This window comes from Ursus americanus, chromosome 13 (assembly GCF_024610735.1).
Source record: "Ursus americanus isolate L20-20 chromosome 13, mUrsAme1.1.p, whole genome shotgun sequence".
Taxonomy (NCBI): Eukaryota; Metazoa; Chordata; class Mammalia; order Carnivora; family Ursidae; genus Ursus; species Ursus americanus.
The window spans coordinates 1162303-1187730 of record NC_142139.1 but is presented as its reverse complement, the minus strand read 5'-3'; the positions used below and the strand labels follow the sequence as shown (position 1 = coordinate 1187730).

Here is a 25428-nt window from a genome sequence, read left to right as displayed (position 1 = left end):
TGGATCCTACCCCCTTTGCTACTAAGGAGGCTGGTTCTGTCACAGCATCTCCTACTATCAGTGCCTGCTCACCAGCACAGTCTTTATAACTCTGGTAAAATTGTGTTTGGCATGAGGCTATGGATTTGGTGGCTGATAAAAACTGGTTATTTGAGATATCAGACTGAATTTATTCCGCATTTTCTCAGGAAGGGTGAGAGAGAGACCTTGTACCTCCCAGTTATTAGAAATGTTCTCTCTGTAGCTGGACAGAAATAATTTATGAAGCTTAGTTCATGACTTGAGGGGAAAATTTCATAATAATATATAATTTTATTTCCTATTATTCTAAGTTTAGAAAGCATCCTTCTGATTATTCATTTAGTTTCCAGATACCTTGCTAATGAAAGATAGTGCCCAGAATAGCAGTCATATGGTTCTATTTTCTGGATCTCCCTGGTGACCTGATAAATCCAGATTTCTAGGCCTGAAAAACTTAATGCCAGCAGTAACAGGAAGCTCTTCATTCACTATAAGATAGACCAGATTTCTCCATTCCCCAAAGTGCTTAGGCAGAAGTAAAGAATCATCCGTCATGGGTGTTGCGAAGTGGATTTCTGCATTGGGTAGAAGGAGATGCCGTCTTCAGCTATGTTTGCCTTACTCGTGGGCCCTGTGGCATTTGACAGGAGTAATTTTAAAACTGCTGTGAGTGCAACTAGTTTGTGCAAAGTTGTGTGCTATTGCTAAGCGTTCCGTCTTCTGGTGCTAAACATCAGATTCCTCTGAAACCTCTCCCCTATGGCTTTCTCAAGTTCAACTTTGATGCCCCAGCAGCTTCCTGAGAGGTCGTATGTGCATTTTCTGTGGGTTATGCAGAATATGGGGGACATCCAACCAAGAGGATCTGGAGGCCGCTGCTCTCTCACTATTAAAGGGACGCTCCTTGCACTGTTATCTATCGGGAGGGATCTGCGCTAAGAGAGAGGTGAGAGCTGTAAACTGCGTACTTACTGCTGGGTGGATGACAGCAGGTGGACAACGTAAGTGCCTCGACCACGTACTGAAGTTGTGCATCAAGAAATAGAGCGGCTGTTGGTGGCTGAGAAGCAGCGCCAGGAAGCCTAGGGCATGGCGATCAGAAAAGACGCACAAGTGCACGGTAGCTGGTGGGCATCGCTGAGAGCAGGGATGCTGGAGTCAGACACTCCATTGCGGACTGCATCTCGCGCTGGCTCTGCAAAGCTGGACGCCATGGGTCCGTGGCTTCAAGGCTATGTCTTCATCTGTTAACGAGGATAAAAAACTTATTGTGTTGCTGTGATGATCAAATTAGATGATATACTTACACACTTAAAATAGTGCTGAAGCACTTAACAGTGCAATAACTATGTTATTATGAGTAGTGCCATTATTATTAATAACCAAATTCAGAAGCCTAAGTAATTATGAAGCCTTGCAAATACTAATTGCATCTAAAAGTTAGGGGTCTGATTACACTTTTTGTATAAATGTTAGCGAGTGATCTATTAGCTTTATTGTTATTATTTATAATCTATACTGTCTGCTTGCAGATTTACCCCACTATCACCTTTACTTTACATAGGAAATATGACATATATATTATATATCACATGGATCACATGACACATATCATACATATGTATATTTCATATAGCTAGATAGAGATATATACCACAGAAATATATACTGTTAAGTTTGTAAAAATTGTGACCTTTATCTCCTTGGATTCAGTTTCTTGGTCATATCCATGTCACAGTGGACATAAAAGATGCTATTTGTGGGGGCGCCTGGGTGGTACAGCGGTTAAGCGTCTGCCTTCGGCCCAGGGCGCAATCCCGGCGTTCTGGGATCGAGCCCCACATCAGGCTCCTCCGCTAGGAGCCTGCTTCTTCCTCTCCCACTCCCCCTGCCCTCTCTCGCTGGCTATCTCTATCTCTGTCGAATAAATAAATAAAATCTTAAAAAAAAAAAAAAGATGCTATTTGTTCAGCTCCCTTGATCGGCTGGGAGTTCACTAAGTTTGGCTGGTGACGCACAGGAAGGTGGGAGCTCTGGCTGTCCCAGGCCCCTGGAGATATTTGCAACCAACCATAACCTAAGATAGGGTAGAAACAGACAAAAAACATAACCTGAGTCAGAATCCTAATCTCATCAGAAGGATAGAATCATAAGAATTTTGACAGCCATTGTGGATTTTTTTTTTTAACAGCACTCTTTTCTGATGACCACATAGCTCTGACTTGAACTCCATAAGTAGCATGGAGTTCCCACCTTTCTAGAGTTATTATTTCATTCTTTAATAATTTTATTTTGTGTTATTTCTTTTTTTTTTTTTAAGATTTTATTTATTTATTTGACAGAGAGAGAGACAGCCAACGAGAGAGGGAACACAAGCAGGGGGGAGTGGGAGAGGAAGAAGCAGGCTCCCAGCAGAGAAGCCTGACGTGGGGATCGATCCTGTAACGCCAGAATCATGCCTTGAGCCGAAGGCAGACGCTTAACCGCTGTGCCACCCCGGCGCCATATTTTGTGTTATTTCTTATCACGTTTAAATCTGCAAACCCCAACTCCTCCCTTTCCCCCCCACCCCACATGTAACTTCCTAGTCCTACTCTCTGTTGTAGAGACTCAGAAAAACTCTCCTCCCCCTTCCACTTATGTAGTGGATTATTTTGTATATTTCCTTGGCTGCCCAACATTTGAACTCTTCCCGTATTTAGAGAATTCACTGATTTGTGAAGGGGGGCGGCTAAGGGAGAGGCAAAGGCAGAAATATTTATTCCCCGTCTCCATTAGCTCAACTTTAAATCTGGTGCTAGTGACTAAGAAAGGGGGGACCACAGAGCGTGCAGTGGAGAAGCAAGCAGTGGCCTGGTTGCAGCTGTAGGGTTATGTTTCTAAGGGTGGCCTGCAGGAGAGAAGTGCAGTGTTCAGGGCTCAGAGCTGGGGTGATAGCAGTACAAGCTGTGGGGTCCCATGTCCAGTAGTGGGTGCTCATTGGACTGGTTTTGTGGGATAATTTGGGATGGGAACCTGGCTGCTACTAAGCCTTCCTTGTTCATGTCCGGTGTCCAGGCCTGGTTCTGTAGCCTTACCAGTGGTTTTGTTAGTTACCCAGTACAGTCTCCACAATTTGCTTTCTGCTTAAGCCATTCAAAGTCCTTTTCTGTTGCTGGCAACCTGGTTGCTACAACATGACAGACATTTATTTACTTTTTTAAAGATTATTTATTTATTTATTTATTTGAGAGAGAGAGAGCAGAGGAAGGAGGAGAGGTTGAAGGAGAAGCACTCCCCATGGAGCAAGGAGCCCTACACTGTGCTCGATCCCGGGACTCTGGCATCATGACCTGAGCTGAAGGCAGACACTTAACCGACTGAGCCACTCAGGTGCCCCTGGACAGCCATTTAAATAATCAGGGATAGCTGTTGTGTCTTCCTTAGTTTGCTATTCACACTTCTTCAGAGATAAAAACCGTTCACACCTGTATCCTCAGCAATATGTATTGTGCATTCATGTGAAGTCTGATGACTAACAAATTTTTAAGAAACCTTATACATTTGATATTTTTTGGAATCATTCACAATCTGGCTATCTCTGCACATGGAAGAAGATGACTGAACTTCTTAAATATAAAATAGATAGTATATCCTTTTTGGAAGCTTCCTATTCTCCTCAGAGGAGAGCAGGTCTTCCTTGGAATCTGCTCTTTCCTGGTCTGCTGAGCTGTGGAATAAAATGAGACTGTAACCTGTCATCATAATGGTGAATAATCAAATGAGTATAAATGGAAAGAAATTATAGATTAATTGGCATTCAAAAAGAATATTTCTCATGCATTCTTTATATAAACTTTAAATTAAAAATAAGATGCACTGAATGTATTGAATGTTTTCTATGTGTCCTTCAATAATCTAGGTGCTTTATGTAAGATTTCTTATCATTCAAAAATACTTCTAGGTAGATCTAAATCCTACTTTCAGATAAGGAAACAGACTAAGAGAAGTTGGACAATTTACCTCAAAGTCTGAATATTGATGGGTGAATTGGAATCCCACGTGTTTAAGACTCCAAAGCCCTTCCATTATACCACATTGCTTCCTAGGTGTGATCAATGTTTCAAGTTATTCCTCATGTAAAACAGTTAAAATAGATTATCATACTCAATATCACTTATTATAAAATGAGCTAAATGTATGGTTGTAACTATATGTATGTGTGTGTGTTTGTGTGTGTAACACTAAGTTATTTTTGAACCATTCATATGTAAGACTGTCAGACACATGCATTTACACCACTTGACCTTTAAATCGAAATCTTTAAAACTGCTCTTGAAAATTCAACAAATCAGCAAAATGGAATCAGAACATAAGATCAAAACTTTTTTTAAAGCCATAGCTTTATATTTAATATACATTTTTACAACTATGAGTGCCTTCAATGTGGTTTCCTTTGAAGCAATTTATTAAGATTAAAAGACACATTTTAAAGGGATAAACTAAGTACTTTAAAATTAAATAAAGACAACTTCAGAATTTCAAATAAAGTAAAGCAAACAATTTCAGAGGGAAAAAGTAAATTCTCTCTGGCTCTTTTGTATACACTGTGACCTTAAATGGACTCAACGTCAGAAAACGTGGCTGCAGTGAACTAAATAAGTGACCTTGGGTCATTTCTTAGTCTCTTTGAACCTCAGCATCCTTATCTGTAAAATTAATGGGTTACACTGAATGATCTCTTTCAGTCCCAAACAATTTTATGATTCTAAGAATCTCTGCATATAATTGGAGAAACAAACCAGTAACTATTAGTTTTAGATGAGCTTATTAGTTTAAAAAGTCAAAAGTATATCCCTATTATTAGCATGTTATAAAATTAACTTAAGGGTCTCAGCAAAATTGGTTGCTATTGAATAGTTAGGTTAAAAGATACAGCTAATTTTATATACATGTAAATCTGTCCTTAGTTACTAGATATATTTATTTATCTAATCTATACATTACAAATAAATACACATGAAACATGAAGGGAAATTTACATCTAAATATCAAATTTGCATGTTAAAGGAGTATCTCAGGGGAGAGAACAAAAATTTTATTTTTAAAGTTAAAAATACCACTTCTGACAGAACAATGTTTGTTGTAGTAATATTAAAAATTACATATAAAGCAAAAATCTTAATAACTCCATCACTTAGAGATAATCTTTACTCAGCCACGCTTATAGGTACTTAAAATTTTTTTTATTCCTTAAATGATGAATTGCTGTGCATACTATTCTATAATTTGCCTCTTCCATTTTAACAATGCATTTAAATGACTTCCCATATTAATAAATATTATCTAATGGCATCGTCCACCTTGTTCTCAAGATCAGTTGCTAGTTCTGCTGCCCTTCTTGCAGGGTCAATCTAAGAGGACTCTGATCTGTCAGTCAGATAGAGACCTAGATCAAGGGCAGGAGGGGTCCCATCGTTCCCACTACTTACCTTAGCCTCTTCCTTGGGCTTTCCTCACACTGGGGTCTTTCTAAAACTGGACAAATGTGAAAACTTCCCATGTGGTGGTATATTTTTAAGGACTTTAGACATTATCTAATGTGATAGAGTTACACAGTTTGGAAAATTTGATATAACTGTTTAAATTTGGGGTTTACAGCGTCAGTACCATGGAAACTTGCAGAGTGATCATAGGTAGTGTAGCCAAACACAGATGATTGAGCATATAGTCTACACATTGTCAAGCATATTATAGTGGCAACTATGCTTGGTTAATTCCCAACATACTGTTATGAAAATACCACATGCAAATTAAAATAATGTTTAGAATAGAATAGCAGCCAACCCAAATGATCTTTGTGGGGAAGGGGGAGGGCTATTAAAATTCAATTTTTGTCCATGTGAACAGGCTTAATCTCAAATCTGGACTTTAAAAAAAATATTTCTCTGACTATTCCTAGCTATTTTTAGGAATATGGTTATAAATTATTTCTCTAATATTTTTTGAATTCAGAAATATTTGTAAATTGTATAGGGATGAATATTCCTAGACACAATTGACACTTGGTGCTGGAGGTTGGAGATGGACTATGTATATCCAGATGCTAAAAACTATGGAGAATTTGTAAAATTATTTTTGAAATACTTATAAAGCATCTTTTATTTAATTACTTTTTGTCTTGTAACAAATAATTTTTTTTTTTTTTTTTTTTTTTTTACAATTTACACATAGTATTCAATATCTAAAAATTGTTGCTTGAGAAAATCAGACTAAAATGTGTCTGGAAAGAAAGTGTGCATGAAATTTGTAGAGACTTCAGAATGACCAAAGCATGTGCTACTTGATGGAAAGCCATTCTTTGGACAGAACTAGCACACGCCGACTAAAGCATCGTTCTGGCTCTTGCCTTGGCATCAGCAGCGATGCAACCAGGGCTGCAAACAAGGGCGAGACATGAACAGGATGTTGACAACAGTTAATGGAAACTTTTCTTTCAGAAACCATGCCTAGATATGTGTCAATATCTCAAACATTTTCACTCTTGTATTTTGGCTTTAGGCGTCCATTCCTTCCAGGAGAGACAATTTCTTAATTTATCCAGGTATTGTTTCCAGAAATGTTCCTTTCTTTCACAAATATTTATAAGGCTCTGCCATGTATAGCATTACTTTAAAGTAATGCTTATCATATGGTTTGTTTTTAAGGTTCATCTCTTAAGTTTCAGCAATTGTTTGGGTGGATAGGGAGATTTAAAAATAAAAGTCTTCATTTTTAAAGGTGTAGCATGTGAGTAAAGATGAATTTTGATTGATTTGCCAAAGGTCAGAAAGCAAGTCAAAGGCAGTCTTTGACCCGAGCTCCAATTTGCTGATATCAGCTCCGTGTTCTTAATCACTTATATGTATTGATCAATTGATATTTTTGTTCCTCGATTACCTGTCTGAGAATTAAAGTGACTCATAGACCCTATTTTTATTTGCAACTCATCAATTAATTAATCATTTAGTACATATGATTTCTAAAAATTTAGTATTATTTGGTATAACCCACTTCTGGTTTGAAATCAAACCAGCAGAGAAAGAACATAGGTGGCATGCAAACATTTTTTTTCTTTTCAGTAGGGAGCCTACTTTCTGAGTCAGGTAGATGAAATAAGTTGCTTTCATGTATTTTGATTTATAAACGTGGATAGTCTATGATCTAGCAACTAAAATATAAATATTGGCCAACTTGTGCAGGACTCTAGCATTACAGCACTGTGGTACTGAATGTTCGATATTTTTAGTGTCATATTTACAGGGCCTCTGAGAAGTCCCATAGCAGTCCCTTCCCAGTCCTTCCAGACAAATTTCTTTCATCTTGCTCAGTGTGCTTTGAAATTCCCCTTACTTAGGGATAAAGATTTGTCTTCTGCAATTAGTGATGACTTACTTAGTAGGAAATAACCCAGGTAGAGTTGGCACATGATGTGCTGTAGAGAAGTGATTAGAGGTGTTTCTCCAAGATGCAGGGCTTGATACATGGTTAGAAGGAAACCAGATTAAACAAAGATACGGAAGCAGGAAGCAAAAAGGAGACTCGGGGGTACTGAAAACAGTTCCCATTTTCTGAGAACCCTGCTTGCTGATGCTCGCTAAGATTGAGGAACGTGAGTAAGCACAGTGACTCCACTGTCCATTCAGGTGAAGATGGTAAGAAAGTTAAAGCTAGGGCGCCTGGGTGGCTCATTTGCTTGAGCTTCCGATTTTTGATTTCCGCTCAGGTCATGATCTCAGGGTCGTGGGATAGAACCCCACATGGATCTCCATGCTGGGCGTGGAATCTGCTTGAGGTTTTTCTCTCCCTCTCCCTCTGCCCCTCCCTCCACTCAAGCTCTCACTCTCTCTCAAAATAAATAAATAAAATTGATGAAAGAAAGAAAGAAAGAAAGAAAGAAAGAAAGAAAAAAAGAAAGAAAGAAAGAAAGAAAGAAAGAAAGAAAGAAAGAAAGAAAGAAAGAAAAAGAGAGAAAGAAAAGAGAAGAGAAGAAAAAGAAAAAGAAAAAGAAAAAAGAAAGAAAGTAGTCCAAGCTGATGGTGCAAAGCCAACTTCCTGGCAGGACTCTGCTATAGGCGCTTGATGAGGAACAATGGCTGTGTATTCAGGTCTCAAGTCTCACAGAGCTTTAGAACTAGAAGGGGATGATGTTGAGTACTTTGCAAGAATAATTTCACTAGTTTCTAATAGATTATGATTTCACTCATATGTGGAATTAAAAACAACAACAAATGAACAGAGGGGAGAAAAAAAAACAGGCAAACCAAGAAACAGACTCTTAACTATAGAGAACAAACTGAGGGTTGCTGGAGGGGAAGTGGGTGGGGGATGGGGTAAACAGGTGACGTGGATTAAGGAGGGCACTTGTGATGAGTACTAAGTGTCATACATAAGTGATGAATCACTAAATTCTACATCTGAATCTAATGTGATGGTTTGTTAAGAAAAATTAGGAAGCATTATTTTTCTGCTGTCACTCTTTTATTCAATGTTATGATCGCTGGCCCCAGCTAGTCCTCTTTCTTGCATGAACTATTTCCTGCTCCTTTAGGTCTACAGAGCCTGATGCTTTGAAACATGTCGATATTGTTACCTCTCTTCACCGTATTTCTCTCTCTTTCTTTCCTTCTTTCCTTCTTTCTTTCTTTCTTTCTTTCTTTCTTTCTTTCTTTCTTTCTTTCTTTCTTTCTTTCTTTCTTTTCTTTCTTTCTTTCTTTCTTTCTTTCTTTCTTTCTTTCTTTCTTTCTTTCTTTCTTTCTTTCTTTCTTTCTATTGGTAAGCCACAGAAATTTCACTTTTATATTATGGCTTTCCAGGTCATTAATTAAAAGGTTAAACTGAAGTGCATATATTTCTGAAATTTATGAGCACTTTTATTGTATATTTTTTCTAAATCAGCCAGCTCTCACTTTGTTCTGTTTCCTGCTTTTGTTCTTTTCTAAGAAGATACAAGAACTTCAATTCAATAAGAAAGGTAGTTAGTGTAATAGCGTTTGGTAGAAAAGAAATATAAAAATACAGCTGAGGGAATAATCTAGTCATGTCATTTTGTAGTTCACTGTGTTATTTCCCCTCCCAGCCCCTGTAAATACACTCTTCACGTTTACAATATCCTTTTTCACAGTCTCCTTCACTTGGTTAACACCTACAGCTTTCTTCTCCACCCCACCCTGTCCCTGACTAGCCTGGGGCTGTCTTACATACTTCCTTAAGTGGTTCTGGGTACCCTGGGCTTTGTGCTATTTTCGCTGCCATCACACTGTTGATATTGCCACAACACTGGGAATTATTTGAGGGCAATAATACATGTTTGCATGCCTTATTGTTAAATCGTACAGTTTGGTAAGGAAATGTAATAAATATTGGCAGGTAAGGAGAAACAGGAAGGAAAGAAGGAAAGAAGGGAGGAAGGAAGGATGGAAAAGAAAGAAAATACAGTTCGTAAGTGATTAATGGACATTAAGTAATGCCATTTTTCCTTCAGATTTTAACTCCACAGTGCTGTGACTATTTTTATTGGTTCATCAAAACACAGCCGGAGGCTGGTGGATGGAGCAGTTATCTACTCTAAGCACAGCTTCAGAAGTGGAACATTTTTATTTTGGTTTTTAAAACTAATATGCTGACATGATAGTTGGTAACATAATGACGGAAAAGGACGAGATGAACCAGTGTGAAATCCAGACCCTGCAACAGGGAGGGAAAGGCACCCCCAGCAGCCTGCTCCCTTGCTGAAGTGTCTCCTAGACAAGTACGTGTTTAAGAGTCGGCCTGAAGACGATGGTGATGAGGAAAGCAGCGATGGCAGTAGTTCCCAAAGTCCTTCCTTTCCATATCGCAATACACACGTTCCCTGGGTCTAAGGGTAGTTCGGATTTGCTCTGGTTTCCTTTTATATGACCTCATTTAATGCAGCTAGAGTACAGAGGAAACTCACTATCATAAGGAACTTCAGAAGCAGTGCTTACATCCTTTTTGGCCTGTGTGGAATGGTGCCTAAATGCCCTCTTTCTGTGAAAATGCCTATTATTTGTGATTTATCAAGCTAATGTTAACTCTTCACTAGACTACGTATTTCTGCAGACTGCAAAACGAGGATTGACACTACCCACTTTTCAACCGTGACTCAGTTGTTGGTGGCTAGATTTCTAAAGATGCCGAGGATTTCTTTTAAACACCTAGTCCTAGAAGAGTCCCTAGTCCACTGATTCTCCGCTCTCCTGAGCACGCTCTCAAGAAACGCTGCTGAAGGCATTTCCTGTTTCCTTTGCACTTCTTTCAGATTTCTGTGACATACTTAATCTGGGTCTTGTGCCCTGTCAACTTTTAATAGTTATAATTGCCCAACTATCTGCTCTTGTGTGATCATAAAATCCTTTTAACATTTCACTTTTCCCCTCAAGAAAATGTATCCCGGTTTCCGGGACGTGACCTTCAGCTTCTTTCGTAAATACGCAGGCAGAGAATTCATTCAGGCTCTCAGCAACGGCAGCCTCATCTGTCACTGGCTTCCCACTCATCCCCTTAATGGCCCTACGGATGCCTTGCTGGGTTGTGTGCTTTTAATGTCATAAAAGAGGTTTGTCCTCTGATTTGGTAATTTCTTTGCCTCTTTTTCTCTCCTGGGTCCTTTTAGAGTTCCCTTCCAAAGTAGAGAGGATTTGATTTTCTATTCCTTTAAAAATTTTGGATCTTGAAAAACGGAGGGAGAGCCTTTTCTTGGCGGCATCATTCTAGAGACGTCACTTTTCCACTTTGATCTTGTAAAATGCTAAACAAATTTACCACTTATTAGTGGGACTGGCATTCTGGGTGATGCTATGTTTTTAAAAACCACTTCCTTGCAATTTACCCTGACCTTAATTCAGTGGCTTGTCTCTTTTTGAATTAATGATTACATGCTGTATTTTATTTTCTGTCTTCCTAAATTTCCGTGTTGTCTCTAAACACCTCTAGCTTCTATTTGGGATTAAATCATACACGTAATGAGATTTAATCACTGCTTTCCTTATTCTCTCTTTTCTTTGAGTCCTAAGTATTATTTAATCCTAACTGTGGCCCTCTTTTCTCCCTTTTCGGATTGAGGTACACATTAAATGAGAAAGCAGCTTTGCACCAGATCCAGCCCTACTTCTCCACCTGATGTAATCCTGTCCTATGCGTAGGTAATTAAAATCTTCCACTATTACCACCCTGCCCTTTTCTTGCTGTATGTGCGTGTGGTATTTCATAGTTCATTTCTGCAGAGACAGCTTATAATATTACTGTTACCACATTTTAAACCAATTTCTAATACGTAACTCCCGTCCTTCATCATGGCTTGTTTCAGAAAACTGTCATTCAGGAATTATAAAATTTCCCAATAAACAAAGCCGCGTATCTTTTCATTTCTGTTGATTCTCACAAATATGAGTGGCTCAATACAGAGTAGTCATTAAAAGGCTTATAAAAGCCCCAGGATTAATGTACTCACGTTAACAGGGTTTTGTTAAACAATAATTGAGCACTTTGGGTGAGCAATTACACACGGGGACTAGGAAATTATTAGGATAGATACGCACACGTCGCATGTGTGCCGATGACCTTAGAAAATGGCCGCATATTTTAAAAAGAAACAGAGCCCTGCGTCTAAAGGAAATTTTGAAAACCTAGGAGCAGCTCCGGATTGTTTGCTGCCGCTGCTTCTAGGCAACAGGCGAGATGTTGACAGTCTGGGCTCTCCCCGCCCCCACCGCTAGGAGCTTTTCCTCCGCCGCAAGCGCGGCCCCTCCCCCGCCCCGCTTCCAGGTCCTGGAGCCCAGCCGGTGGGGCCCATCTACTAATCACCCCTTCTCCACCAGGCTCGTTATTGGAGTTAATGTCATGTTCAGAGGGGACAGTGCTGCAGGGAGAGGAGAGCATTTGATTTCTCATTTTACCTGGGAGACAAACAGCGTCAGGAAGAAGGTGCCTCTTTTGTCCTTGATGCTTGACTCCATCACTCACCTGCCGCCTCAGGGGAGCCCAGGGAAGTGGGGTCCGGGTCCCCCAGCCGAAGGTAGAACTTGGAATCGGGACCCTTGACCCGAGTTTCACAGAACAGCTCTTCTCAAAGGGTATGCCCACGTTTTCCAAAGTGATAATCCAACGGAAAGGAATGTAATTTTCACTTACTTTTTGAAAACATGCGACCTACATCTATTTAAGACGGAGGTGGGGGAGGGGAATTCTAACAACCGAGAATATCAAATTCTAAAGGTAACTTCTTTCCGGCCCAGAAAACAAGCTTTAATTCTGTTTATTTATCTCGTGGAAGGCAAGAGGCAGATATTTGGGAAAGAAAGAAAGACATGTATGAGGGAATTGAGGGAGAGAAAAATCGAGGGCCGGGCTGTTAGGCCAAGGTTGCTGTTCTAGTTGCCAGGAAACCTCCTTCACCTTGTTTTGCTACCACCCAGAGCTGGCTGAGGCCGACCAGCTGAATTCTGAACGTGTCCGCGTGACAGAGGCCGCGGGACAATCTCTCAGCAATGTCATAAGAGACGGCCTCCGTTTGTTTCTCCACCGGAGGGAGGATAGACTAAATCATGTCTTAGCATCTTTTCGTTCCGACTCTCCCTGATTATGCGCTCAGGATGTAGGGCCCAGTCAAACGGGGAGGTCGTATGGTCCACTTGTTATGAATCCAGACTCTGGGGGCTGATGTCTGTGTTCCAGCCCCGACACTGTTGCTTCTCCGTGAGGTGAGTAATTGCTTCTTTGTGCTTCAGTTTCTCCATCAGTAAAGTGGCAACAGTACCTCTTAGGGCTATTATAATGGCTTAATGAGATGATACACATAAGTCGCTTAGAACACTGCCTAGAATATACTAAGCACTCAAAAACATTGGCTGTTATAATATTCTTTTTGATGAATTAGAGGAAAGAATTGGTAATTAAAATGCATCTTCATACTATTTGCTATTGTAACGTTACCAAATTTGCTTAGTATTAAATATCATTGGGACTGACATTTTCCACATTCTATCAAAATTGGTAGAAAATCCAACCTAAAGTTTGTATTTTAAAAAATGAACTTAAACAAAGACATCTCTGTACCTTGGTGAGGTCAAGTTGGTACTTTTGCCATTCATATGCCTATAAATCCTTATTTCCTTCAAACTCTGAAGACTGTTAATAACACTTTACCATGAACAATGCTTTCATGAATGTCATATTTGATCTTCAGCACTGATCTTCAGATGGTATGGTGATTATTCCCATTTTACAGAGTCGGAATTAGGCTCACAGGGGTTCAGTGATTCTTCTCATTTTCACAGCTGTTAGGTGATAAAAGCTGAGGAGTCGTAAGTCTTCTGATTTTAAATCCTGCACTTTCTCATTAGGAACTTGTGTTTCTTCCATGCGAGATGTGGCATTGAGTGGGACGTAGATTGAAAAGATGGAAAGGATGAATGAGGTAGCAAGAGAGAAGGAAGGAAATACATACGTGTGCAGAATAATATATTATTTGTATTTGTACCCTGCATTGTCGGAAACACGTTGTTGAAAGGAAACTACCGTAGACCCTAACATCTGAAATATTCAGCATCAGGGCCTTAGTTCTATTTAAAGACACATCAGGGGGGTGCCTGGGTGGCTCAGTTGTTTAAGCATATGACTCTTGATTTTGGCTCAGGTCATGATCTCAGGGTCGTGAGATCAAGCCCCACGTTAGGCTCCATGCTGGGTGCGGAGCCTGCCTGGGATATTCTTTCTCTCTCTCTCTCTCTTTCATTCTCTCTCTCTCCCTCGTTTTCCCCTCTCCTTCTTCCCCTCCCACATGCATGCTCTCTCTCTTAAAATACATAAAATAAAATAAAATAAAATAAAATAAAATAAAATAAAATAAAATACACATCAGGGAAAACCATGAGCCTGACTCCTGGCCTTCCCCCACCAGCCCAGATACAAACAGAAGTATCTTTCTCAAAGACTTCTTGTCTTTTCTGCCTCAATTTCTCTTGTATTTGAAACATTTACTTATATAATTCCAAGCAAGCTATATCGAGAGAACAAATTGAGAGTTTGGCTGAGAGTTTTGAACTGCGATGCTCTAAATACAACCTGTTCAGTTAAGGCTGTTGGGCTCAGAGATTATGGGACACCTGTACTTCAGAGCCAGTACAGGATACCATTTCCCTTTAATGTAAAACTGTTGACTTTAACCTCTAGGCTTTGTTTGACTTGGTCCCTAGTTACCTTAGAGATCAGCGATCTTCCTTTACACCCTCATAGCAACTAGGAGCTACTAAGAAGCATTTGGTCAGATTTTTAACTGCCAAAGGTGGGGGGGGGGTGAGAGAGAGAGAGACAGAGACAGAGACAGAGTCCACTTATTTTCTTTCCCAACCCATCCTCTTTAATATATTTATAAGTTTTTCTCTACACAGGATTTGAACTCAGGGTCTTTCTTAAGTGGTCACTTGAAATGGCCTGAAAGAATACCAGAAGCCATGGTGTAGGTTGGCAGTTACCTACCTTATGTACTCTGGACCATTGATTGGATCAGCAACCCAACTCTAGGGTAGAGATTTCAGGAGGAGAGATAGCTTAATGCTTGGCCCACCTCTCTGCTTGAAGACTTCCAAGGAAAGGGAAGTTTATATTTTCACAAAACATACCTAACCTCACCAGAAAGGGAAGATGCAGTGAATCTGTTTTAAATATTGTCCTGTCTTGAAATTGAGAGGGATTTCTGTCCTCTATTTCTAGGAGCACTACTAGATTTTTCTTTTTTAAGCACATCGATAAAATGATGCTGATAGAGAATGAAGAAACATGTCCTCATTAAGATGGGATTATAAGAGAAAGGGAGAGCCGGCATCTCCTGGGGGTTGAGGAGAAGCAATACCTGGGAGGGGCAGCAAAGGATTTAGCAGGAAAGAATGAAGTTCGAAGCTCTAAACCCAGTGAGATTATGGGAACTGAGTAGGATTGCAGGATGATGTAGGACCACAGAGATCATAGAAATAGAACTGGAAATCATTATGAGGGATTTAGGGTAATTTGTAAAAAATTTGGTATTTTTGTGACTTGATGTTCATTGCATTATATAATTCTAAATTTTACTGATGTTATTTTATATGAATTTAGCAAGTATCTTATATGTTCTTCTGTAAGAACTTGCAATTGCCCATGCTGAGCTGTTCAAGGACATTATTTCCCCAGTTGGGAGATCAAGTCAATTGCAGTTCTACTTAAAAATACCTTGCAATTATGTGGAAAGGCATAGTTCTGCTATAAGCATTATAGTATACTTTGCATTTCCAACCCTAGAAGCCAGGTTACATAACATCCTCTACAGTGGTTGAAAAACAAAGGTTTAATCCCTGAATGAGTCTGTATTAAAAAGGTGGAGAGTCTTGTGCTGAAAACAGTGAGATTAACTGAAAATCTACATTCTGAATGAGACTCCTTCCCTATTTGAATCTGAGAACAGGGGTGGCAAGACCACATTTCCCAGATAGGAAAGTAAAGCATTCCTTTTGGTAGAAGATATTCTAGAAGTATTGAGCATAATGGTCCAGGCTGATCGCCTTACATTGCAGAGAACCAGTAAATAAGCCTAGGCTGTGGAAGAAGAGCATCCAAGCAACTGAAATACCAACAGAAAACGAAGCACCCCAGAAACATGAAGGCAAAAAAAGTCTCATAAGGTGGAAGACAGAGCACAAATAAGTCAATGACATAAAAGGTTTGAAGAATCATGAAACAGTTCAGAGAGTAGAAATTTTTTTAAATTTGTAATTGGGGTGTTCAATAAATAGTGAAGATGCTGTGCCCTTGAAATAAGAAGAGGAGGCTATTTTAAATGGGAGAGGAACATAAGATTGCTCTTGGAAATAACCACAGGGACAAAGCATCTAAAGGATTAAATTATGAAGTTTAGCAAATCTTTCCCAAACTGGGAAAGATATAGAATAAAATTAGGAGCTCACTGTAGAAGATAAACAACAAATAGAGGTTAAAGAAGAGACCGCTGAAAAAAATTAAGGATAGAAAATTATTAAATACACTATTTTAAAATATTTTTTTTAATTTAAGGAGATAATTTTCAGATTGGAAGGAACTGTTTAGAAGATCTTGGCACATAACTGGCCCAAAAAGATGATTCTAAAACTTTATGGGAGGGGCACCTGGGTGACTCATTCGGTGAAGCTTTGAACTCTTGACTTTGGCTCAGGTTGTGATCTCAGGGTGGTGAGATCCAGCCCCGCATCTGGCTCCATGCTGAGGGTGGAGTCTGCCTGGGATTCTCTCTCTCCCTCTCCCTTCGTCCCTCCCTCTGCCTCTCACTCACTCCTGTGCTTTCTCTCTCTCTCTCTCTCAAAAAAAAAAAATAAAATAATAAAATAAAATAAAAATAGAACTATGAGAAAAAACAAAAAGCAGATTTCATAAAAGGATTGGGAATCATAGTAGCATCAGACTTCTCAAAAGTAACTCTGGAAACTAGGGGGGAAGCAGAGATGCCTTCAAAACCCTGAGGGAAGTCATTTTATTTTATTTTATTTATTTTTTAAATTTTTATTTATTTGGGAAAGAGAGAGAGGGCATGTGCTGGGGGAAGGGAAGAGAGAGAGAGAGTCTCAAGCAAACTCCCCGCTGAGTGTGGAGTCTGATGCGGGGCTCCATCCCAGGACCCTGAGATCATGACCTTAGCTGAAGTCAGATGCTTAACAGACTGAGCCACCCAGGCGCCCCAGGGAAATCATTTTAAAAGGGAATATATAGAATTCTCCTATGCAGTTGAATTCTCAATCAAATGTAAGTGTAATAATAAAGACAACATTGGATACGCAAAATCTAAAGAAACTTGCATCCCATTTGCTCTTAGGAAGTTACAAGAATCTGCGTTTACCAACAGAAGGGTGTAAATGAAGTAGGAGGCAGATCTGGGGTGTGAGAAACTGAAATCCGTAACAAGAGAGCAGTATGCAGAGAGAGAAAAGTAAGAAAGAAGACAAGGGGGAGAGTAGATATAAAAGAATGTACAGAGGATCATTATAATACGATACAGCTGAACCATGATACTATTTACATAGCTTTAATGTTAAAATTGAATATTACTGCAACCAAATATTATTATATGGTTATTAGGAAGCTGATGTAAAGAGAGGTGTGTGTGCATGCGGAGAGAAAAGTTGCAGGTGATATAAAGGAGATAGATTTTCATCTTCCAAAGTAAGAAGTCAATAAATAATACCTAAAACTGTAAAATGAAGAAATTTTTCAATGTATATTTAGGCGTGTGGAAGAAAATACTAAAAAAAACTAGTTAAAATGATTAGAAGCATTTGTCTTTAAGCAGTTGCGAGATTGCTTTGTTGTTGTTGTTGTTCCTGATGTTATTGTTATAAACCGTGTGGAACTATTTGTAAATTTCCATACTACTAGAATGAGCAGTGAGAACCTGACGGCTATGTTTTGCTTGAACAGAGAATTTAAAAATTAATAGTAGCAGATTGCTAATCAAAGTGTTTGAGGTATTTACATAGAAAAAGAAATTTCTGAATTGTCCCCATAACGTTGAAAATGCTTTTTCTGTGAATAATTTGCTGATAAACTTAATATCGTGGTAGCCAAGTCTTAATCCACATGGAATCCACATTCGCAGGCAACAAAGAAATTACACATAAATTTATGAAAATTTCTTATAGGGAAAAGGTATGTTACTTACAAAGGAAACAGAAGTATCAAATTACAGATGCGTTCTGATGGAACAAATATCATGTGTAGAAGTCTGATAATTTTATTTGGTGTATACCTGGAGGGGTTTTTATATTCTCTTCCTGAAACCTAGTTAGTCAAGTCTTCTGCTTTTTGACATCCACACAGTACTTGATATATGGTGAGCATTCAATAACTTTCTTTTAAATGAGTAATTAAATAAGTAAATGAATAAAATTTTGGAAGGGATTTGGAGAAGTTAAAGCAAACCAGAGAGAAAAGGGCCTGTTCTATTTAAAAAGACTTATGTCATAGATTCTATAATCCTCATTCCTGTCTCTTAGAAGTCTCACTATCATAAAATGTCTTTTTATATCTAAATTAGACCTCTAGTTTGAGAGTTTAAGATCATTTCCTCTTTTCTACCCACTCATTTTTGGATATGGAAACTCTTCTAGCAGAATGGATCATGGGCAAGCCTGAAACCTGGGCAAGCTAGGAATGTGCTATGCCTGGAAAAATTTAACTCAGACATGTGGTGAGGTTTTTACAAACTTGTTGAACCTGGTGAGGAGTCAAGCACATAGCCAGAGTTTGAATAACACCTAAAAATAGCCAGAGGTTACAAAACCTTTGAGAATGACAAATCAAGTCTGTTTAAAGGATGTGACAGAATCTTCACTCAGATTAGGTAGTATGCAAGAAGAAAGGCTGTTTCAGGGACTTGAGTCAGGGGGTTGTCTCTCTGACTGGGTGTGGCAGTGTTTTGTCTGGCTTGTATAGCTGTCTGCTTGTAGTAAACTAGGTATCTTTTACCTGCGTTAAGAGAACTTCTATCCTTTGCATGTATGAATTGGTATCTTCTGTTAATCACAGAGTCATCACCTTTTTGACAACCATGCAATCCTACAAGTAAGGCTCTTTCATGCATGTGAAGACCACTCTACCTTTCAACTTTCTCTTCTCAGGTGGAATGCCTTTTTAAAATGAGTTATTTTAAAGCCGTCTAATTATCATCGCTTCCACATACCTGTCACTAACTTGTCCAAGCTTGTAGAAAATTCTTGATATTTTTTTCTTAACATTTCAACCACAGTGTCCTCTTCTTTCTCACTGTAATCCAGTACAAAATGCATGATCTGGATATTAAAGACCCATTCAGATTCAAGTTTCAGCCTGTATTCTGGGTTCTTTGGAACTTATCACCTCCAAGCCTGGTTTTTAAATGAAAATCATAATAAATTGAGAAAAATCTACAATGCAGTTGTGAGTATTATAATGTGAAATGGGTTGAGAAATACACCTGATACATAATAAAATGAAAGTTAACTTCTCTTTTATATTTGTCAATATATGATAGTTCTTAATATCTCAAACTCATGCAAAGCATTTATTCTTAAATCTTTGTCACAAGATTTAATAGTCAGTGATGAAAACAAGACATGATAATTTACCATAGGGGATGAAAAATGTCTTACTGAAAAGTATTGAAGTCTATCTCTATCCATTTGTGATGGTTTTGTAAATGACAATTTAGCTAAGTTGAAATATATTTCCCAGAATTCTCTTCCTTGTATGGTTTCAAGTTAGGATTGGCTATAAGAAAATTTATGCAAGATTTAAAAGACGGAAATGAAACATCAGCTAGTATGCTCTGAGGGTCAGCACAAAACCCCAAACGGCTGCAATTTACATACGTTGTCTTTGCTCTACAGATTTACTTTGTTGATTTCCAGGGTCTGCATCTCCTTTGACTTTTGCTCGATGTTCTCCTTCAGCTTTTCTGAGACCCAGGCCAGGAACACATACAATTCTGAAGTCAAGTGTGCAAGCTTTATATGCAGGTTACCATGTGGCAAAATTTTCAAGTTAGGTAGCTCCTTTGCAACCCTGTTATGGTATTACAGATATGTCGACCAGAATATAGATAAGCATAGGTCATTATTGGTTTAGATGAAATGAGAGAAAGCTATGGGTGGTTTCCACTTTGTCTTGTTGGTTCCTCTTTATTCTTTCAGATTCCAATTTGCCTTTGCTTTCAACCCACTTCATGCCCAGGTTTTTATCTTATATGTACGCCCTGCTTACATCCCACACTTCAGCCAGTCCAACCAGACACAGAGACAACACTTTTTCATAGATGTTATTACCAGTTCTCACAGTTCAGTAAGTTCTAAAATATATCCCTCATTCCTTATCAGTCCCAGTAGTTCTTGCTGGATTGAATCCTAACTTTATGCTGTAGGTAAGTGGCTCACTTTTCTCCAAAGTAGTCTTTTTTTTTTCTTTTTTCTTTTGTATTTGTATAGATAAATTTTCTATATCTGAGGCCCTGAAACTGATCTTGTTTAATAATTTCACAGCCAATTTTACGTGAGGCACCAAAGCATTGTTTGTGTCCGTCACACATTTACATCTGTTACTCTTTTTCCCCTGTTAGATGATACAGATTTATTAAATTCTCATTATGTGCCATGGACTATGCTAAGTAGCTTGCATCATTTCATTTAATTTAATTCACAGAAATTCCATGAGGTAGGTTACTATTACTACACCCTGTAGGGATAGAAATGAGAAAAAAACTTTCAGAGATGGCTGAATTTGATATTATCTCTGTTACTGGAGCATAGTTGGTGGCTCATTTGAAAAACTACCAACACGTCAGTTTAGAGAAAATCAGAGATGTTATTTACAAAGTAAGAAGACATAGCAAATTGCAGAGAGAGCAAATATCATCAGTCCATCTGGGGAGAAGTGGTATCTTAAAAATATTGAGTCTTTCAGTCTATAAATCTTTTACATTTCTCCATTTATTTCCATCTTCTTGGCTTTCTCTTAGCAAATTTTTGTGCTTTTCAGTACAGAGGATTTACACATCTTTTGTTGAATTTATTCTAATTATTTTCTTTTTATCATTTGAATTATCTTCTAAGCCCAAAAAATTAGATAATTTGGATTAAGTAACAAAACCCATGGTGACAGAGTTGGACCAGGAAAGACTTGCTTGTAAACTGCAACATTTTCAAGTTGAGTAGCCCGTTTGCAACCATCTTATGGTAAAATAAACATGTTGACCAAGATATAGATGTGTAGATCACTGTACCTTGAATAAGCCCACAAAAATACATTGCTAAGCAATACCCCAAATTTAGAATGACTTCAGTGATTTCTTTGTGAGTTTCTGGGTGTTGGTACAAGATGGCAGAGCAAAAGTTATCAAATACTAAAGGGGAAGATGAGAAAATTGGTTCCATTGGCCATTTGGCAAAGATTGTCAAGATTGCCATTCCAATGAATGCTGTAAATAGGGCTCTCAGATCAAGGCTGGTGGAAGTTTCAAGAGCAATAGGACTATAGAGTTCTTCATCCTCTCAAAATATGGGAGCATTTATGAGGGTGACCTAGGACTTCTTAGAGCTTCCATCTACGTGACTGCAGGTAAGATGAGCACTTCGAGGATCTAGCGTCAGTTCCAATATTGTGACAATGAGAAGACAGGAAGGGATCTTTCATCATGAGCCCATAGCATCTTGTTCATCCAAATTAGAGTTTCCACCACAAAAATGAGTAGCAAATGAAAGATATTTTTCAGAGTGCACTGATAATAACATACACTTATTCACCAGGGTTAAGCTAGAAGCTACAGAATAATGGTGCACCAGCTGATTATAATTCTAGTTTTAAGGATTTAGCAATAAAGAAGCAAATACTCTTTCTGTTGGAACCACTTATAATTCTCAAAATTATCCGTAGGGTGGCAGTCAGAGCTATTTGTGACACTCAAAATGTGGTATATTGAACCCCAGTCCTTCCCTGCATGGATATTTTTGCATGGTCTCATCAAAGGTGGTATATAATTCTTTGTTACTGGGCTTTAGGCTTAGCTATAGGACATGATTGGTCAATGGCGTGTGGGGAAAGAAGTGACAAAGTGCCAATTCCAAAAGTAGACCTTAAAGGCCTCAAGTGTTTCACTCTTCTATTTGCGCCACTGCCACCATCATAAGAGAAGCTTCCCCGGGTAGCTATTATTCTTTCAGCCAGGGTCTTGGAATGATTATATGTGGAGTAGACCTGAATAAGGAACAAGGTTTAGCTGGACTTGCAGCTTAATGTAAGAGCCACCCAGCCAAGCCCAACCTAGATCATCAAACTCACGTCTCTGAAAATAAATGATTACTTTGTTTTAAGCTCTGAGCATTGGAGTTGTTTGTTTGGAAGCCTCATTGTAGCAATAACTAACTGATACAAACTTGGTACTGGAAATGGGGTGCAGCTATAACTAAAACGTAAAGTATGTGCCATTGAATTTGAGACTGAGCAGCGGGTGAAGGTTGGGAAAGTGGTAAAGAAATTGAAATATATTTGGAGATTTATATCTGGAAAAATAATAACAAATAGTGAAGAAGCAAGACATTTAGTTAAAATTTAAACTGTTATAACTTGGAAAATAAAAGTTGTACCTCACCATTTTGTAGACTTGGGCAAGATAGTTTCTAAGCAAAATATAAAAAAGTGTGAGCTGGTCTTTTTTAGCTGCATATACAGTTGGCCCTCAAACAATGCAGGGGATAGGTGTGCTGACCCCCTGCACAGTTGAAAATCCATAACTTTTGACTCCCCCCAAATTTAACTCGTAATAACCTACTGTTGACCAGAAGCCTTACCAATAACATAAACACTCAATTGGCACATATTTTGTATGTTATACATTATATGCTGTATTCTTACAATAAAGTAAGCCAGAAAAAAGAAAATATTATTAAGGAAATCATAAGGAAACAAAATACATTTATAGTACTATACTGTATTGATTTAAAAAAAATCTACATTATGGGTGGACCCATGCAGTTCAAACCTGTGTTGTTCAAAAGTCAACTGTAATCTATTTATACAAGAAAAAGATGAGATCAGAAAAGAATTTACCATTTTGTAAGCAAAATGTTATAAATCCAGAGATTACTGGTTTTGGAAATTAAACTATTCCTCATCTTCAGCTTCTCCAGACAGTCAAGGATTCTCAGATTAAGCTATAGGATGGGAGAGAAAATTAAATCAATATTAGTATACAGTCTTGAGTCATAGAACGAATCACAGTTTGGCTTTCACACTTTTGTTAAGATATCTGAGAGAATTAAGGAGGTGCCTAATAGAGCTCCTCCAGCTATAGAAAGGAGCATCTAAAGAAAGGCTTTCCAGATAAAAGAGCCTGATTTTTTCAAACTGTTTATTTATGACATAGAAAACACTAACATTAGGGGCACCTGGGTGGCTCAGTTGCTAAGCATCTGCCTTCGGCTCAGGGCGTGATCTCAGGGTCCTGGGATCGAGCCCCACATCGGGCTCCCTGCTCTGCTGGGAACCAGCTTCTTTCTCTCCCACTTCCCCTGCTTGTGATCCCTCTCTTGCTGTCTTTTTCTCTGTCAAATATATAAATAAAATCTTTAAAATATAAAAAACACTAACAATAACAATTTTATATGAATCTGGTGAGCTTAATTTTTAACATACACATTTTGAATTATACAAAAGAATCAGGTTGTATATTTTAGAAGGTTAATATTTTACCTTTGATAGAATACTTTGGTTTTTACCCTCAGGAGCAATTTTTTATGAAAAAAAAGTATTTTGGGGAAAATAGTTACGTTATGAAAGTTTACAGGCATAGTTCCACAGGAGCCTAGTGTCTCCAAGATTAAGAATAGAAAGAGAAGTGCACATTAGAGAAAATTGTGACTGCTTTTTTTGGGCCCATGATATATACTGAAAAAAAAGACTCCCAATATTTTTGAGAAATTTGACTGGCAAAAGTACTGAAATCCAGGATTGAGGGGGACTGGGCCTGCTGGAAATGTAACAAGACCTCTGGATTCCCAACTGTCCACAAGCAGGAAAGAGTTTGAGAAAGCTGCTCAGCTTCCCTAAAGAGCATTTGAGACAAAGTTCTTTTTAGAAATGGCCAAAATAGATAATTGGAGAAAGAATAGCCAAGTGGGTAGAGTAACAAGGAGAATAATGGTCTGGGGAACCGTTCCCTGGAAGCAGAATTGGAATTTTATCAAAGACAACACCTATCTCTAGAAGAGAGTACCTAACAACATTTTCCCAATGAGATTTCAAAATTATTATAGACCATAGGTCTACCGTATCTCATTCTTCACTCTTCCCCTTTTCAAATGGGAAGGTTTACTGCAATTATTCTTTCTCTGTTCCAGCAGTGTGTGTTGTGTTTAGGGGAAATAACTGGCCATTTTAACCCACAGGTTTCTAGATCTAAAAGGACCTTATCTGGACTCATGTTGATTACAAGATACTGGACTTTGAGACTAGAATTATGTGGCATAAGATTTTTACAGGTTTCTGGGAAGAGGGTGTTTTGGTTTTGGTTTTTGTGGTTTTGTTTTCACATGGGGGAGGGTTTGCAATGAGTAATTGTGGCCAGAGTGTGGACTGTGGTAGATCAAAATTTTGTCTCCAGTTTTCATCCTTTTCTAAATCCATATTCTTCTATGACCTTATCTGGAGGATGATGCTCTTTCCTTTGCCTTGTTTTTGACGTTAGCCGTATAGCTTGCGTTATCTAATTGCCTGTGGAGAATAGTGGCAGTGTGCCCATTCTGAGCCTAGAGCAGAAGGGCATTATTATTTCTGTACTTGCTGTCTTTGTATATCTGCCATCTCCACAGAAGAGTGTCCCTGATGTCGTGTTAGCCAGAATTACCTGAGTGAACCAAGCCCAACCAGACTGATACATTGAATCCACCTAGCTGGATTCAATCTAGATTAATTGATCCGCAGCTGACCTGCATATATATATGAGAACAGACTATTATTCTTCTAAGTCACTGGATTTTGGAGTGGCTTGTTAAACAGCATTAGCGTGGCACCATGTAACTGATATATAAGATATCAGTACTGACAAAGGAGGAAAAGCATAGAATGGCATGAGCAGGAAAGAGTATATCTGCTAGCACAGCCATCTACCTGCTAATGAAAATACCCATTTTAGTTTCTGACTCCTGTTCTGTTTATCCTAACCCTGCTAAACCCTTTTCCATATTCAGATGACCTTAGTTTGCAGTTGTCATGTGCTGACGAAGTCTAGAATGAAATAGACTAACACAGTCCTCTGGGAAAACAACAACCACCACCACCACAACAACAACCACACTACCTTCTAGAAAGCATTATGAGTATATGGTGATGGCTGATGTTTTTTTTCCTTGTGGTATGGATTAAATGTCTGTGTGGCTGCAAAATTCATATGTTGAAGCCCTAATATGCAAAGTGATGGAATTTGGAGCTGAGGCCTTTGGGATGTCACTAGGTTTAGATAAGCTCATGAGGGTGAAACCACCGTGGTGGGAATCATGCCCTGATAAGAAGAGGAAGACACCAAAGCTCTCCCTGTCTCCAACATGTAAGAAGGCAAGAAGGCAGCCTACTGCAAACCAAGAAGAGATCTGTTACCAGTCACTGAATCAACAAGCAGCTTGCTTTTGAGCCTCCTAACCTCCATAAGTTAGGGAAATGCCTAACTGTTGTTTAAACTGCCTAGTCTATGATACTTTGTTGTAGCGTCCCAAGCAGACTACGACATCCTATTATCTGAAAATTACTTTAAATGAGTCATTAAGGGAGTAATATTAGCTACGTGGCTGAATAAGATGTCCTTCATAATATGCTCTTCAACAACAA

At 38.6% G+C, this 25428-nt stretch overlaps 1 protein-coding gene across 3 annotated transcripts in view; it reads left to right on the top strand.

The window, feature by feature from the left end:
* Positions 1 to 25428, top strand: part of CXXC4 (CXXC finger protein 4) — a 385276-nt gene that overhangs the window by 254041 nt on the left and 105807 nt on the right. The window contains exon 1 of one of the 3 annotated variants that reach the window (XM_045799238.2): positions 11540 to 12761. The exons of the other annotated variants lie outside the window; for them this stretch is intronic. The gene's annotated coding sequence lies outside the window, so the exon portion shown is untranslated. Of the gene's footprint in view, positions 1 to 11539; positions 12762 to 25428 lie in introns of those variants that run through there. 3 annotated transcript variants of the gene reach the window in all.